This window comes from Micrasema longulum, unplaced genomic scaffold (assembly GCF_059751315.1).
Source record: "Micrasema longulum isolate JH-2025_06_02 unplaced genomic scaffold, ASM5975131v1 h1tg000197l, whole genome shotgun sequence".
NCBI lineage: Eukaryota > Metazoa > Arthropoda > Insecta > Trichoptera > Brachycentridae > Micrasema > Micrasema longulum.
Window position 1 is genome coordinate 1 of NW_028277402.1, and position 18,407 is coordinate 18,407.

Genomic DNA, 18,407 nt, shown 5'->3' on the forward strand with positions numbered 1-18,407 from the left:
TGTGTGTCGTTCGTACTCTCTACCGACGTTTCGGATCGCGTTACAGCGTCCATCATCAGGGTTGATGTTATCAATAACATCAACCCTGATGATGGACGCTGTAACGCGATCCGAAACGTCGGTAGAGAGTACGAACGACACACGGCATAATAACCCAGAAAAACTGATTGTGCATCTTAACGGCCGTGAAAATCTAAGAAGTTTAATATACATACTTAATAACAGGGAATCTATATAAAACCAATTAATGTAAAATGAAAACGGAGTGTTCTCTGTTTATGATAGTCTCCATCTAACATGGCACAGCCTGTTCTAAGATGGAGATTTTTTATTTTTAGAGTGTAAGTAGTCCTATACTAATAAAACAATTACATAAAAAAGAAAAACTAAAACTACTTTATTATAAATGCCTAGGTAATCAAATGTAAGAAATTAAAAATCATTGTGTTTATTTTTTTAATGAGTTATTTGTTTGTCCCTATCATTGATTTTATTCGGTTGAATTTTGTTTCGATTGTATATATATCTTATATATTAATTATCTAAAAATGGCTGACTGTGTATGTCACGCTTGGGTCGTTTCACACGTATCGCGCCAATTCACTCGGTCTGGTAAAATAAGGGGGGGTGGACACATATTTATAATTTTCCTTTTTAGTTTAATTTATTTAGTTTCTACTGGCGGGTGAAAATTTTGCTATAAGAAATCGAGTGGAAATTAGTCGGCCTCATGGTGTACTGCTTCGTGTTTTTACCTGCCTATTGAAAAATAAAATAATTTAAAAATATATTAATGAATCCGCCCTTTCATGGTGCCGTGGGATGTTCAACCATCGACTAAATTGGCGGATAGAAATTTGACCTCTATCGATATATGAAATAGACTCGAAAAATTTTGTCGTTTAAAGCTCATTCCGTATTGCATCGTCTGTACGCCTGTACGCTGTGTATGAGGAAGAAAGCGGTTTCATTTCTCATATGTCTCCTAACTAATGGAATTCTTTTTGATATGTCAAAACATGTTGAAATCACAAAATATAAAATACATTATTTTGCTCCACATATTTAAATGTCACATTGTAAATTTTCAACCTTTCAATTCAGTATCATTAAATAATGTTTCTCGACTTAATAAATTAGTTTACATACGAAAAGTAATATTTGTCCATTTTGATGTTATAACATAGACCACCGACATAGACAAAGATACGGCTATCAAATGTGCGTTCGTGAATGTGTAGCCATATAAATATTTTAAGGGGTAAGTTGGTCCTTTTTTCAAATTGTTTATTCTTTATCCGAGAATTCTCTTAGAACTCTCTTAAACGTGAGTCATTGATATCTTGGTGAGACAAAATGATAAGTCCCAAAATAATAAGGTAGAGACCATGGGCTGACAAAGAAGATATTGGAAGGCCACAAAAAATATTGACGAAGAAGACTGAAGAAGAAGGATATGCTTAATTAAATTAAATTATTCTGATTTTTTGTGAAAAGTGGTAAGTAAATGTGTGACACTATTACAGAAATTGGTTTATTTCTCATTTATTACAATTTCAAGCGGGTAATAAGGAGACCGTTTATTAAAAAAAAAATTCAGCAGCTGTTCCTAATTGTGTTTTATGGAACCCACAATTGATTTATCTTTATGTGGCAGAACTCTTTCTTGAAAATCAAAAAGAAATTGACCAAAATTATATTTTTAAGACCTATGACACTTTAATGTTTGCCTTGAAAAGAAAGATCATATTTTCAATTTAAAATATTTACTGCACGTATGAATGTAAATATTTTTTTTAACTTATGATACGCCCTATCTCTCGAAATCCCGGGGTTCCGCGGAACACCTTTTAGGAACCGCCGTGCTGATCTATAGAGGTATTTCAATGTAGTAAAACCAGCGATTTATTTCATGTGTGCTAAACGTTGTAACTTCTTATCTAATGGTTACGATTTCATAAAGTTCAAATATTTTACAAAAACTAGACTGTCACTATCCATATTATATGACGCGTTTGCCTTGTATTGACAATTGACTGGGTGTTTTGGGGCTTGATAAAAATATTGTTTAAAAGTGTGATCTAAAGTCAATTCAGAACTATCCTGAATTTTATAAGCATACAAAAATACGCTGATATTAATTGAATATGAAAATTGATGATTCAACTTTTGTGTAAAACACGTCAGAATGATTATTTTTTGTGTGTCTACGAGTATTTGGTTATTTTACGGTTTTTCCGTCTTTACAAATCTGATTATTTCACTCCTTCGGAGTTTTGTGCTACGTTGAGTTTGTATTTATTTTCTTTGTCACGCCCAATTGTGAAATATATATCTTCTCTTCATTTTCACATCTTTCACATAACATACTCGTATAATGTTTAATATGTCCATATATTTTGTCATTCTCTTAAATGGACTTATTTCCACAAACTAAAATGTGCAGAATCCATCAATGCCGTTGCGTTTTAACTTGATATTTTGGCTTAATTTTACGAGTCTGCGTGTTGAGTGTTGAGCGGTACAACGGTTCTGTACGCCTGCTGGCCCACGAGAGCGGCGAGGTCGCGTCCAGAGAGGCACGAAGGCGCGGAGTCTTCGTCTCTCGTCTTTCAGTAAGGTCCGGTGCGCGGTCCCAACACCTGCCGACCTGGTGTTCCTCTACGCTCGGCCACGCCCCTTCACGCATCCAGCTCTCGACTCTCGACAAGGACAACGAATGGTGACATCACCACGTATGTTTTATCGCTGCGTAGTATACACTCAAATGTAATTATTGTTGTGGTTTCCGCTGCTGGATTTATGTATGTTTTAAAATCATTTTAATTGAATTCCGATTTACTACAAACCTTTCGCGAATATTTATCATTGTTTTACTTTTATTGAAAACTGACATGCTGGCTTATTTTAGTATCTTAACACAAAGGAATTGATTTTTAAACGTATTTTTGTGTTAATGTTTATAAATCTGTGCAATATAATTCATTTTTCACTGAATACCAAATCTGATTTTTTCCAAACTTTGATTAAAACACTTAAATAATACGTGGATAACAAAATGTAACAATTTCACATGGAAACAACTTTTGGGATTTTGTTTATTACCGTTTCAATTTAACTCGTTACTTCATTAAAGTGTGTTTTCATTCCATCAGATTAGCTCTCGAAATAATACTTTAATAAAAGCAATTTTATTTATTATCCAGTCATACTGATTCACGAGCGCTAATATTATGCTTCTCTCTGCTTAAACAATGCGTTGCGAAATATTTGTTTACTTTTCTACTAACCTTCGGCCAGTTTAAATTTATCTTCGTATAAATGCTTATTTATTTTATTTTCTTATAACGATAAATTTTCAAAACACCAAAACACTAAATATAAGCACTGCTTTATGGATAATCATTGGATTTAGATGAATCAACAGTGACAACCCACACATTTTATGCAATAGGCAATATCATTCCAATTAAAAACCTAAAAGGTTCCTTTGATATCTCACAAACTAATATATTTTTAAGGGTCCTTGGGTACTAGTTAAGTATGTCTAATGGTAAAGTAGTCAAGACGTAACTGAGTGACGGTGTCAATATGACATATTATTTATTCTTTGTGATATTTAAATACCAATCGGGATAACGCTGTAACCAATATTTCTATTGCAGTTTCTTAAGCAATATTCTTAGAAGAAGAGGAAGGATTGTTTGCTCGTTGTTGTTGATGCGATGAAACATAGTATTTTGAGGTAGTTCTGACACGAACTGCCGACGAACAGTCAGCAGCGGACGTCCAGGACGTCGAGAACCTAGTGCCTTGTAAAGTAGGCAAGCGTGGCTCGGGAGGCATCCGCAGCACATGGCCAAGCCAACCGTATTGCCTCCGCTTGATGACAGTTGTCATCGGAGTTTGCAGCGTCCGTTCTCTTATTGCTGCATTCCTTATAAAGTCAAACAACCGCACACCCAATATTCTTCTGAGACACCTGTTTTCAAAACTCAGAATTTTACTGTTTTGGGCCCTAGTGAGGTGACGATTGAGGGCCCAGAGAGGAGAAATGTGTAATGCAGGCGTTATTTAGGTGGTATTTGGTTTCTACTGAGTAAATATCCGATCTCCAGACAGCCTTCATACTGTTGAATGTGGCGTCTGCTATTCCTAGCCGCACTCCCAGTTCTTTTTAAAAGATGCTATACTCCGTAACATATACTGCTAGGGGTGCTAGTCTGAACCACGAGGAGAGAGAGCGTTTGGAATACCAACTCAGGTATTTGAAACTCTCGACCCTTTCGATGACTTGGTTTGACAGAGTCAGGGGATTTCAGGCATCAAGGCATGAAGCGTCACACAGTACATGGGTTTTTGCAATATTAATTTTTGAACCCATGCATGCGGAGTACCTATTTAGGCTGTCTACAGTGGTCTGTAAACCCACGACTGAATCTTCAATTATAACCGAATCATCGGCATACTCTGGGTCGCAGGGTTTTTGAAAGGAGGAGATGGATATTCCTGGATCGACTTCCTTAAGATAAAGTCCATGAGAATTATAAAAAGGAACGGTGCAATGACGCAACCTTGACGAACTCCGGTGGTGTCCACAAACCGATCTGTGACAACATCGTTGATTCTGTTTCGACATTCGCTATTTGAGTGAAGGGCTTTGATAGGCCCGTCTAGTTTTATAGGCACCCCATATGATTCTAGTATTTTCCAGAACGCAATCAAACGCTTTTTCGTAATCTACGAAACGCATTGCCAAAGAACTATTTAGTTATTTGTTCTCCTGTAGAATACAGCGTATGTTGTGGATATGATCCGCGCATGACCTACCAGGTGGGAAACCTGCCCGGTTCTCCCTCAGTAGTCGTATAATGGGTCCTCGAACTATTTGCAGCATTATATATGCAAGTACTTTTCCCGGTACACTAAGCAGCGTGATGTCACGATGGTTATTACAGTTTAATGGATCACCTTTTTTAATCGATCACCACATTTGCAATCACTGCGTAAGATTTAACTATTGATTGATTTGGTCTTTATTTTGTAGAACTCTATATTTAAACTAATAATATAAGAAATCAAACACTGATTTGAGTCTACTGAACATTTTATTTTATATTTACAAATACAAATAGTATTAAAAATAACTTTTTTTATTTTTATACTTAACAAAATTTTTGATTTTTTATTTGTAAAAATAAAATAAAGTGTTCAGTAGATTAAAATCAGTGTTGGATTTCTTATATTATAAAATTTAACCGTATCACCCTCACCTCACCCTCTTTTCTGTAGCTTTATCAATAATTTTACTATACCGTTCTTTATTTTTGTTTTTTTTTATAGTTCGAAAGGATTTAATAGTAGGTACGCTCGACTTCGAATTTGTTATTCAAATAATGAATTTGATTTTGCGTATGTGAATGCTCTCTGGGTGTAAAAATAAGTAAGCCTTTTATGTATTACATTTTTTTTACAATATACATAAGAGGTAAAACAGAGTTATAAAAAAATAAAGGATAATTACATAGCAATGAAATACATATTGATAGTAAACAAAATATCCCACAAAGGCATGGCCTGTTCGTGGGTGGGTATACAAGAAAATTTTTGCAAAGATCAAAGATTACATTAAATCACATGGTCTTAAATAAAAATAGACTTATACCCTTACATTAATAACGTATGTACATAATTCTTAATAAATTTTATGATTTGTACTCTAACCGCACGCTTCAAGATGTTTTTCAAATAACCATAAATATAAATAAAGTCTGATGATTATTCACAAGGTTTTTGATACAATGGGGTCATGAAGTTTCTATGACACAATAATTGCATTACATTTTCCAGAGTTCTATAAACCTCTTGTGTTATTTTAATGATCCATGTATCATATACGTATTTAAAAACATAACTACCGCATTTTTAATACGCCTACTAAATTTTCTAATCATTACAAAGGAAATGTGTTTAAGTTTGATTAATCAATTAGATATCGTAATAATTGAAAGGTATGCAATAGTTGAGAAAGTAATATATTTTATCTTTATAAGTATTTTTCTCCAGAGGGAAAGAGTTTTTGATTGTTTGCCGATTTTTTGATCAAAAATATAAACTTTATTTAAAATAGACGTAAACGCAAGGCTTTAAAAGCAATTGCAAGTTCTTTGCAGATTTAAATTTAATACTTATTATTGACGAATAAAAATATAATATCATGACAAAAGGAATAAATTTTTATTCAGGTACTGAAAACGCTTTAATATTATTATATTCACATGTTTTCATTTGTACAATTATAATCAAATAATAATTTTAAAAAAACAGGAATATAATATCTACCTCTTGAAATCATATTAATTCAATGAATATGTTTTTTTTTATATGATTCATTCATAATTTGTGTTTTAATTGTGAAATAATTTTACATTTATGAAATAATGTAATATATTCGTACGTCTCCATAAAAAGGCTTATAAATGAATATCAAAATGGTATCCGAAAATCGCAATTCCGGTTATAAGCATTTAACTTATTCTATGTAGATTTTAATACATACGAAATGATAATAAGGTGAACAAAACAATAGTTCCGACTAAACACAGCTAGTCAAAATCAGAAACGAATTTGTATCGACCAATGGAAAATAAAAATCAGTCATTTTTATTTATTTCATTTAATATATCTTTATGTATTATTTTACACTGAAAGCTATATTTCATTTAACACAATAAAGAAATCAATCTATTTGTAAAACAGTAGAAATATCAAGAATATTTTGAGTTTGTCCAAATTTTTGTAGACAAGGACTAGATTTAACTCCCTGGGGAGCTGTTAACATTAACATATTAAAGCAGAAATAAAGAACATTTTAGAGAAGGTAGTATAGAAGAGTAACATTCACCATTTTGCCTATGTTTGTCTAGTATGTGAAATAATTCAGTCAGATGTATCTCTTCACAGCAAAGGTTTCAGCTCTTAAACTTCACAAACATCAACGGATGTAAAAATTGAAGGAATAGAGATCTTCAAATATATGGGCAGAATGGTAAATGTTACACAGTGTGTAAAGTGACCACTAAAACCAGCCAATGACAGATCATAAGCCCAGTAGATGCCCAGACTTCTATATTCCCTTCTCTAAAACGTTATTCATCTCTGCTGTAATATGTTAACAGTAAAAATAGTCGGAAAGTTTTAAACAATTTGGTTTTTTGAGATATAATATTTAAAGACAAGTTGATAATTATAACTTTGTCAATATTCACGACCTTTTAGAACTATGTATTACAGTTAAAGTTTTTTGGGTTCATAGTTTTTTTGGCCGTTTGAGCCACAAGAGGTCATACCATCAGCTAAGACGAAATGCTTATGCGCGACATCAAAACTTAAAAATATCGCCACTAATATGTAGTAACCGACTGAAAAAAGACTTTCAGCCGAAACTGAATTTCGGCTTCTGTAGTTTCGTACGAAACCGAAACCGAAGCCAATTTAAATAAGTTAAAAGACGATTTCAAGCCAAAAATCGGGCGTTATTATTATTAAACCTTACAAGTTAATTAATTGATTAATATTGATAAAACGAAATATCTGACTGAATAAATAATAGTTTACTACCAAGCAATACGCTTAATCTAAGAATTTACTGTGATAAAACGTACTAACTTCTGCATCGAGTAGATTCCATAAAATACCTTGGCGTTATCATTGATAGGAATTTGCGATGGGAGGCTCAGGTCCAGTCACTAAACTCTAGGTCGAGAAAGCTGAGCCATCTAATCTGCTCTCTTCGAGACATTCTGGATATTGGCACTCTCAGAAGTGTGTACTTTGCTCTGTTTCAATCCACCGCAACCTATGGAATAGCTGGCTGGGGGGTTGTGCGGCATCCATTTTAAAGCCTCCCATAATTTCACAGAAATTATTATTGAGAATAATGTTCCGGCGCCCTCCAACATACCCGTCAGAACAGTTGTTCCAATACATGAAGGTGCTGGACACGAGACAACTGTACCTAAAAGAGGCACTTACACATTTCGGGTCGAACAATAAGGAGAGGTCTCGGCAAAATGTCCGTACGAGGTTTTCCCAGAGCACAAATTATGTCATACCCAAAACCCGTACGACTTTTGCTTTCACATTTCTTATTTATCTCACCGAGAGCATTCAATATTTTGGAAAAGCGTATTAAGCTCTCATGGACAAAAACTATTTTTACGAAAGGAGTTAAGGACTAGATTTTCCATGGTGGGAGGGATTTGAGTAGGAAACCCCTTGATGATTTTTCGAATGTTTGAGTTTACTGTTTTTCAAATTGATGTGCCATGTATGTGTTTTTTTTTAAAATTATTTTTTGTGTTTCTGATCTTATATTTGTGGTGATATACTTATGTGTCTGTGTCTGTGTCAACTAATTAACACTAGCACATGACTTTTAGTCCTATGGAGTTGGGACCTGTGTCTCAAATAATGTAAAATAAACAAAATTCATATGTAATTTGTTTTCGGCCGATATTATCATATTTTGGTAGAAGGTCTTAAAAATAGTGATTTCATTTCCAACGCCTTCATAAGGTGAGTTTAAAATTATCTCATCAATGACTGCACCCTGAATATTTAGGCTCAAATAAAACACAAAAAATTGTTGGGAATTTGACCTCCATTACAACTCAACCTTGATTGACCATATAAAACTTGCGTACGGAAAGTAATGAATTAATCGATAGACAGTTATTCGCCGACACTTGACCGCCTCGCCATATTCCCGACATTACTCGCCAATATTTTACTAGAAAGGACTAAGGAAAATGAAATTTGTATGATATATACACTTTTACGCGTGTCTTTAATAACTCAACTGTGAACGCTGTCTTATGTCATCTCATACGATGTCAGTTTCAAACTATTTCAGAGTATTTGACACAAATATTTGAACATTGTTTTTACATAAATATACCTTCTCTTCTTCAAATTCTTTCCCACATAAAAATAACATTCATTTTGTATAGTGATTTAAATTGTTTATTTTCTAACACAAATATGTATTTCGATGAAATGAACACAATGAGGAAGTTCAGTGCTTTTTTATCTTTTTTATTTCTCAATAAACTATTACTAAAACGATTTTTTTTTTTTAATGTAATGTATTATCTGCGTTGATTTTTTAAACTTTTGTATTCATGAAATTACTGCGCGTGTGACATTTCAAGTTCTTTCAAATCCTCCACAACTCTCTTATCAATGGTTGATTCACATAAACTAGTGACGTCGTTCAAGCTAGTTTGTTTTTATAAAAATATTTGTTTTTGGACATTTTCAAGAAACTTTGCAATACAATTTAATGCTCTAATTTTTACCGCGCGGAAGAAAACATTTTTTTGTGTCCGATTTCCTGTAAGGCTAAAGATTCTCATTGTGATAATGAATTAACAGATATATTAAAGGGCAGGATAAAATATAAAACAGGGCAGATATAAAACAGGCCTTGAGCAAATTTCTTAGTTCTCAATAAACCGAGACGGAGATGCAACTTTTATAGCTGTAACCTCAGCGTAATAATAATTCGCTCCCATTTATAGAGATGCCCTTTCGCTCTATTGCATAGAATAATACCGTTCCCAAAAATTTGGTTCGGTTATTTTGTTTAACAACAAACTTGTAACGGATGGATTCGATTTGCATTTGCAAATCTCGATCTGAGTACCTATGACCCGTTGTATTTCTGTAAACTGTAGCTAACTTCTAGATTTATAACCATACAATGGTTTTGTCCATATGGGCGACTCTATAAGCGGGTGGCGTATTATTGCTCTGAGAATGCAACTGATTTTAGAGACGTTAAAACTCCTTGACGACATTTCTGTAAACGTCACTTCCTTAACTCTTTTGTGGCTGTGGTGTAACACGAGTCTACATATAATAAGCGCCCTTGTGGTATATCACATTACGAAAATGGCGCTTATAAGTTATCCATAATAATGAATTCTTATTTATTGAAACAATGTTGTACTGTTTTAATCTTAATATTGTCATTTTCACACCGGACTTGAAATGTAAAATTTGAAAAAATATGCAAGTTTTAAATACAAAAAATATTTATCCTTGCTATGCGAAGAATATTTACACGCGTGAAAGTGGTGACAATACCATAATAAAAGAGCACAAGAATAGAAAATAAAAAGGAAGACAAAGACGCTGCTCTGTGGCCGGTGTTTGTGTGAAAGAGAAAAAACAAAAAAGAAATTAGTTCAATCAGACGGTTAATATATTATATATTAGGTATTTGGTTGATAAAAAACGTCGTTTATTATTTTCTTTCGTATAACTTTTTAACCTTAATTTAAAATTGGTCAGCTTTGATGCTTTTTTTCACAGCGGTGGTTGTTGATCTAAAAACATGATAGTAGCTCCATAACCAGATTCAATTTCATATTAACGCTGTTAGATTGTTTTAATATTTAAAAATATACTATTATTAATAGTATTCTAAATATTTATGCGAAATAAGGCACATAGGAACACGTCTAAGTAATAATAAATCCAGCTCAACTGACTCGGATAAAAGTACAGAGAATACACTTGTATAGTTTGGAATCATTGCCAAATTAATTACTGTTTAATCTCATGACATAATATTTTGTATTTGCTTACTTTGTTCAGTACACCTAGAACACGTTGGTACATATTTATGGATCATGTTCACGTTATTAGTACGACGACCATTTTTTATTTATTTATTCGTACATCTTATTCTGTGATAACGAGCAAGACAAATACTTAACACAACGTTTTCTTAATGGTGATATCACGAATGATAAAAGCGATGTAATTAGCATGTTCTATGCCGAGGATCAAAAATAAAATCACGAGAAATTTTAAAATTGTAAAAATAAACCAAACGAAAACTTTATTAGCAAATTATAATGGTCATTCAAAGTTTATAAATCTATACACCATTGGCCTAACTTATAAACCTGGTATTAAGTTATGCCTGCCTTCTATAAATATATTTTTTGTTTTGCAAAACATGCAATTTGCATTAAAACAATAGGCTTTAATTAAATGTTTTGAATATTTTAATTTTAAATTAGTATTTGCAGTCGAATAGAAAATATGTCTTTCTTACAATTGACATGCTATTATTTTATTTTTCTGTTTCTGTAAAGAACTAAAAACCTGGACAAGCGTTTTTAAGTCGAAGGTGAAGCCATGCTTACAGTACTTGGGTTTGATTCCTGGGAGGGAACATGAAATATTTATTTTTAAAGTGATCTTACTCTGCAGTATTTCACTGGCCCTGGATTGGCACCGGAAGCGGAAGACCAATAACTTTACCTTCATGACACACAGTGCCCTATGCACCATCAGGTTTGGATTAGGGGTTGATGGTGATGATGATTATTATAATAAAAATCAAGGAATAATACAATCGTGCAAACGTAAATGATGTCAAAGCGAATCACGGCTTTATTTCTTCGTCCTTTCTTTTTTATTTATTAAGTAATAAGAGATTACCAAACTAGGACAATTTTTTTAATATTTTTTTTTATGTATCGTTTAATGAGCGCTATGATTTTTTTTAAATTTTGTAATTTTGAAATTACTCCGCCAGTGACGTCTCAAATTCTAGACTGTGAGTTCTGCTTCCGCATCCCGAAAATCTTTCACAAAACTATCATTGGTTTATTCGAAAGATTTTGGGGCGCAATTCAAAGTCGTTATTTTTTTTATACATATTCGAGAAACTTGGCCGTACAATTAATTTTTATTATTGAACAAAAATTAGTATACATATTTAATAATAGGGAATCTATATAAAACTAATTAATAGAAGATCAAAACGGAGTGTTCTCTGTTTATGATACTCGTAGTCTCCATCTAAATTCAATACTCTAATTTTTACCGCGTGTAAGAAAACATTTTGTATCCAATTTCCCATAACACTGAACTTCTTTATTACAAACTTGCCTAAGAGTGAAGAAAGGAGTTTAAAATCTTTTAATAACGTTGCCTTCATTATCAATCAGGAGAAAAAAAAGTGATTATGAAATAAATTTTCAATAATCTATCTTACCAAAAGAAATTTGAACCTTATTGACGTAATTAAACACTTTATTCCTGCCAGTTTCTCTACAAGGCGATTTAACGAGCGGACAAAAATCAAACCAATTTTGCAATACAAATTGAGTTAATTACTTATTTTGAAATAAACAGCAACTAATCAGTTTCCAGTAAATCAGAATTACATTGTTTCAGGATTTTTTCGTTAAAGTGACATCCGATGCTTAGCAATTACTTTTATGATTTAAAAAAAATGGTGCACTATTCAGTTGAATCGCAAAAATATCATTTCATTTCGTGCCGCAGGGCCTGCGACCGCCAATGCGCGTTCGCCGAATTTAGTTCGCTGTTTGAGTAGAGGTATAATAACTTTGCCTCTCGGCGTAGATGTAGCTGATCTAAGCGTAAGACGTCTGTCAGCTAGTTCATCTGGAATGCAAAGTTCCCTTAGATATTCCGGACAGAGTAGTGCAGTGACTTATACATAAGCCAACAGAGTTTGTATTCCACCTTCTGTGGAAAACGTAGCTAGTGTAATTCCCGAAGTAGTGGAGTGATATGACTGACCTTGGAGATTCCAAAAATAAATCACTGCGGCATTCAATACTGACTGTAGGTTAGTCATTTTATTCATTGGTACACCTGTGTAGAAAAACCATTACAATAATCGACTATAGACACTACAAACGCATTTATTAATTGACTGGAAAAATTTTGCGTATGTATTTTGCGTAATCGGTCTCATCTGGTAAAAGCATGAACTTATGATTTTACCTGCATTTTATATCATCGCATAAATCTTTCAGGTAACCTCGGCAAGGGCGCCCCTGTAGTTTGTCCCCACAGACACCCCCTCTATTACATCATGTAGGAGACGCTCGTGACGCACTATGTGTCCAATCCATCTAACACGTCTTTCAGAGATGGTCTTAAGTAGGCATCTAGTCCTTCAATTCTACTAAAAAGCGCCTCATTCGTGATGCGGTCCCTCCAGATAATTCCCAGATTTCTTCTATAGGATCACATCTTAAAAACCCGTAGTCTCTTACGAATAGGCACCATGTATAGATCATTTGAATCAAATGTACTAGATTTTCTATTAGATAAATAAATATAACTATACCTAATAGGATAAACCACGGGAGTCACATTGAAAGAAATGTTAAGGAAATAAGATTTTGTGATTGTACGATTTCCAAAACACCATTACTTTTGAACCGAATTATGTAGATAATTTCTACTTATAAAAAACTTTCAATGTAAAAATAATATTTTTTTTAAATAATAATATACATATTCAAATTGCATATCCGGGATGTTTTCTGCACTAACACAAAATGGACTTCAGATTTTTATTTGAACTTTTTTTTTTACGACGAAAGTGGAGTTCAGTGATTTATTCCCGTAAAAAATAGCTTATTGCGATAATTTCTGCATTTTTTACGTCAAAACGGCAAAAATTGACTCCCATGTTTTATCCTCTAAGGTACAGATAATATGATAGATATATCAATCTACCCTTAGTTTATCGTGTAGTGTGGATACTGTAGATTTGTATGACCGGTATGAAATCGGCTAAATGGTGGATGCAATGCTTCATCATCATTCCCTTTCCGCAACCAATGATGCGTAGGGCTCTGCATTGGTACACAGTGAATTGTACGCAGTGGATCTTGGTCATTTTTGTTACATGAAGGTAAGGTTATCAGTCTTACGCTTCGGGTGCCAGTCCAGAGACTATGAAATATTCTAGTGTAAAAACACCCTTTTAAATAAATATTTTATGTCAACCACGTTGGGAATCGAACCCGAGACCTCTTGCGCGGCAGGCAAACGCGCTGACCACGAGGCCGACATGACGCAACGCCGACGGATGCAATGCTTAGCAAACATTAAAAATATATATATAAGTAATGTTTTAGCCGTAACTTATTTCACGTGTGCTTAAAATTAGGTTATTTGGTTCAAGTTATAGTTTACACTTGACATGTGTTCGCGCTATTGTTAAGGCACTGAAAACGATGAATAATTGTTCAGTTTTCTATAGAACGAACGATCTGCAAATAGAATGGTTTTATTCTTAGACCAAATTTCATTTCAAGAACCGACGAAACCGATAAAACAGAGGCCATCCAAATTAAAACATTTATTAATAAAAATGCTACCAAGGAAATATAACTTTGAAATCATTTGGACGAAAAACATGTTTTTAATAAAATGATCTTTCATAGAGCATCTTAATCCGTCGGCGTCGTCCATAACTTTGCATAACTAAAAAAAAGCGTTTGAAAAGAATGGAAATAACATTGATAAATATCTCAATCGAGATGAAGAAATTATTTGAGAATGTTGAAATCCAGGCATCACAATTGAGATTATTAATATTTAAATTTTATTTAATAAAATTTTAGAATACCATTTATGTCATATTTTTATACTTGTTTCATCATTGATTTTTTGTTTTCATTTGATCAAGTTTTATATTACAAATATATTTATTACATGTTTTTTATTTTTTTCAATTTTCAACTTTTGTGTATTTAATTTAATTTAATATTTTATAATCATCCGCTTATATATTTTTTGCATATTTCAAAATGTATACTCATTTGATATTTATTTGTGTATTTTATTAGTGTTTTTAAATTACAAATAATTTGTGAAACATGTAAAAAAAAATAAAAAATTAATTACTATTTATGTCCTTGTATTAATGACATCTTTTACTATTTGTGAACCTGAAACTAAACAAATAAATATCTTGATATATGTATTGCCTCAAAATAAAAAGAGTTAAGCTGTTTTTTTTTAATTTATTTAAATCCCGTTACACCCGTCTCACCTACATTGTTAAAAAAATATACAAAGGTTAATTTTTAATTTCTTTTAATCTTTAATTTAGCCTATTTAACGTCGAAATGTATTTTTGCGAAATATTCCTTTTGTTTTTTTTTGTCTCAATAAAGATACAATGCAATACAAACCAACATTGAATATATATTTTATATTGACCTCACTTAAACATCAAACGCGTAACCTCATTCTTGACAAGCCAATAAATACGCTTGTTACTTTTTCTCGAGGTGGATGAGATAATTTAAGGTTGAGTTTTACCTGCTAAATGCATTTAGATTTGATGCGTCTTGTCGAAGTTAAAAATAATTAAAGTTATGTTGCATAGACTAGCTTCAGAAATATTTAAATGTGAGCAAAGTAAACTCACAAAGTCGCTTGTGGAATTTAATGTATTCCTTTGTACAACATTAATTGTTTGCAATTTGTAGGCCTTCATTGTAACGTTGAGCATTGGTGTAAATCTGCTGCCAGAAGGTTCCCAAACAATTTTTTTTAAATAAATCAACACTTTCATTCTTTTTTTTAATGTATACATTTCGTACATTTTTTATTACAAAATATATTTATTTATTTATTCATTCAAAATTACACTCATTTAAATATAAGTGAACTTATTAAGACTTTTTAGGCTATGCCCGTGTCAACCTATAATAAATAACAATAAAAAATGCATAGAAAAATTAATCAGATTAAAATATAATGACATTTATTTATTTATTTTTAATTTAGATTTATACATAATCAAATATACAAAATATCAGTATCATTGAAATTAACAAAATAGAAGTATAATAGTAAAATATAGTAGTATTGAAAAAAACAAAATAATAGCATCATTGAAATCAATAGAAAAAGAATATATATATAAAACATAATTGAAAGGATAATTGAGATACAGTTTCTATAAACTCACTTTACACTGTAGTAAGAAATAGGAGTTATAAATAATATGCCAAATAAGAATAAGTGCTAAATTAAATTTAAAAAAAATACATAATGAAAAAAAAAACATAATGAGAAAAACATAAAAATACATAATGAAGAAAACTTAAGAATATCAAAATATTTAAAAAGCAAATAAAATTAAAAGTATGGAAGGTAAGCAGATTTGTCAAATTTTGCTAATTGCTAATCTCGAACTTTAAAAAAATTGACAACCTTGTCCTTTACATAATATATCACTTTCAAATACCTTTTTTTTGTTATTTTCCTATTTACATTTTTTATTTTTTATATATAATTAGTTTTGCTTCCCGGAGAAGGCAATGTAAAACATTTATTTATTATGTGTTGAGTTACTCGCACCTGAAAAGCAAGATTGATCGTCTTAAATCGTCATAATAAATAGCAAAATACAAATTAACATCAGTGACGTAGTAATTTATAGGCCAAAGGTATTATTAAATGAAAGTTGAAATTTATGATATGAATCGCCATCAGCATCAAAACTCTCTTCACACGTCTATTTTATTTTAAAGTCTGAGAGTCTTCCCCATAGCTTCGATCACGCTTAATTATATTTTTGTCGGAAATTAAATTTCGTTATTTAAAAATTTTGCCTACCGCGATTAAATAAAATTTAAAATACACACACATGTTTATTTTCTCTTTCCCGCGAGTATTTACTTTAAATCTCCCTTCCCGGTGATGTGTAGATAGTACATACTGCATCTAATAACTTTAACATACTGAACCACAAATCACTATGTCAGAAAAGCATTAAACTAAATGCGTTATTTTTATATCCTCAGATGCACCTGCTTCTCATATTCATTTCGTATTGATAATAAAAAAGCCGTCACAATGAAAGAACTGAAATGTCCAAATATTTCAGACACTCAAAGAAAGAAAGATCTACAAAAAATCACTCAATTTCAAAATACGACTGTGTAATATTAAACTATGTCCCCAAGGTTTAGAATCTCCGGCCATAGGTCCTAACGAGTGGGAAGTTTGACCTCTCCTATCCAACCGTAATAACACCGTACCAATCTAAATACATTTTGTATTTTTCTAAACAATAATGATTATTTACACCTACATACATTATGAGGTCAGTCCGAACAGAGCTACGTATTATACTATCAGAATGGACAATGTATTTTAGATTGTAAATATTGTTGAAAAATCAAAATGCGAGTAGCTCCAAGTTTTTATAGAACAATGAATAACAGGTTAATCATGATCCGCAGTCATATTTTAGATTCGTGAATTTGTTATTTTGACGATGTCTTTTTTATAAAAAGACTGGAAAAAAAAGATTTTTGATATCTTTACATAATATGAAAAGCATGTTCAATTAGCTAAAAATAATGTTATGCCACTGGATAAAAGAGTCGCCCATGCGGACAAAAACTATTCTATGATTATCATATCATATATTATTAACTAACCACGAAGTTAGCTACAGTTTACAGCTTTACAACTTCACATATTTATATCATTGCATTGTTGTACAAATACTTAGCACGATAAGCAAACTAAAAGTACATATATGTAATTATTTTCCTTAGGGCCTCTTAGTTTACACTAAAAAAATACTAAGCATATTACCTAACGCATTTAGTACTTCCAGTGCTTTTAATTAGATATATGAGAGAATCATTATTCATTATGCTACGTATACTAGTCATAGGGACCGCATTTGGTACAATTGTGTTCGTATTGTGTATAATAGATATATTCCTTCGTCCATATTTGGTAGACATATGTATATGTCACAAGAGCAGGTCCTAGACACCTAGACATTTACACCGCAATTCCTACACAAACGCTGATCATGCTTAGAAAATTAACGTAAATGCTTTTTTGTTTACTAGTCAAAATAACTCCGATACGACCAATAACGACCTTTTTTAACTATACAACATTACTTTATTTTAAAAAGAAGAAACATTTACTCAAAATACATATTATTTTTTTCTTTAACAGAAACAAACAGTCGACAATATATATTAGATATTTTAATAATAATATAATAAATAAAAAAATCGGTTTAAAGACTAAAGAGAGCTAAAATATGGTGCGCGAAAGATTTTTAAAAACGTATTAATTTTGAATGATGAATCCCTTGTTACGTGGGTGGTGCAACGCTGGCAAATACGCAAATGTCGACTGATGAATTCAATCATCACGTCCTAGAATATAACAAAACAGAAGCTAAACTTGACCAAAAACTGATTCGCAACCCTTTTAGTACTAATGCTGAAAAAGTTGCAAAAGAAATCCAGGAAGAGCTAATTGAATTCTAAAATAATAAGAACTTTAAGGACACATTTGAATATGATTTTCTTGAGTAATTTTGGAGCAAAAAAAGGCATTTTATACACCAAAATTCGTTAAATCGCCTTGCGCTGTCTATGCGAATTAGTGTTATAGCTTATTTATGCGAATAAAGGTATTCTGCTTTGCCGATAATTAAAAATAAGTCCAGGAATCGATTGAAAGTGAGTGATAATATGCGTGTAGCTTTGAGCAATAATATTAGC

The 18,407-nt window shown here is 32.0% G+C and overlaps 1 protein-coding gene across 6 annotated transcripts in view; it reads left to right on the forward strand.

Moving 5' to 3' along the window:
- Window positions 1-2,614: 2,614 nt before the first annotated feature.
- The window catches only part of LOC148283787 (uncharacterized), a 31,810-nt gene continuing 16,017 nt past the window's right edge, over window positions 2,615-18,407 (forward strand). For 2 of the 6 annotated variants that reach the window (XM_088243227.1, XM_088243230.1), the window contains exon 1: window positions 2,615-2,804. The gene's annotated coding sequence lies outside the window, so the exon portion shown is untranslated. The remainder of the gene's footprint in view (window positions 2,805-18,407) is intronic. The other 4 variants (XM_088243225.1, XM_088243224.1, XM_088243229.1 and 1 more) reach the window with 2 other exon arrangements.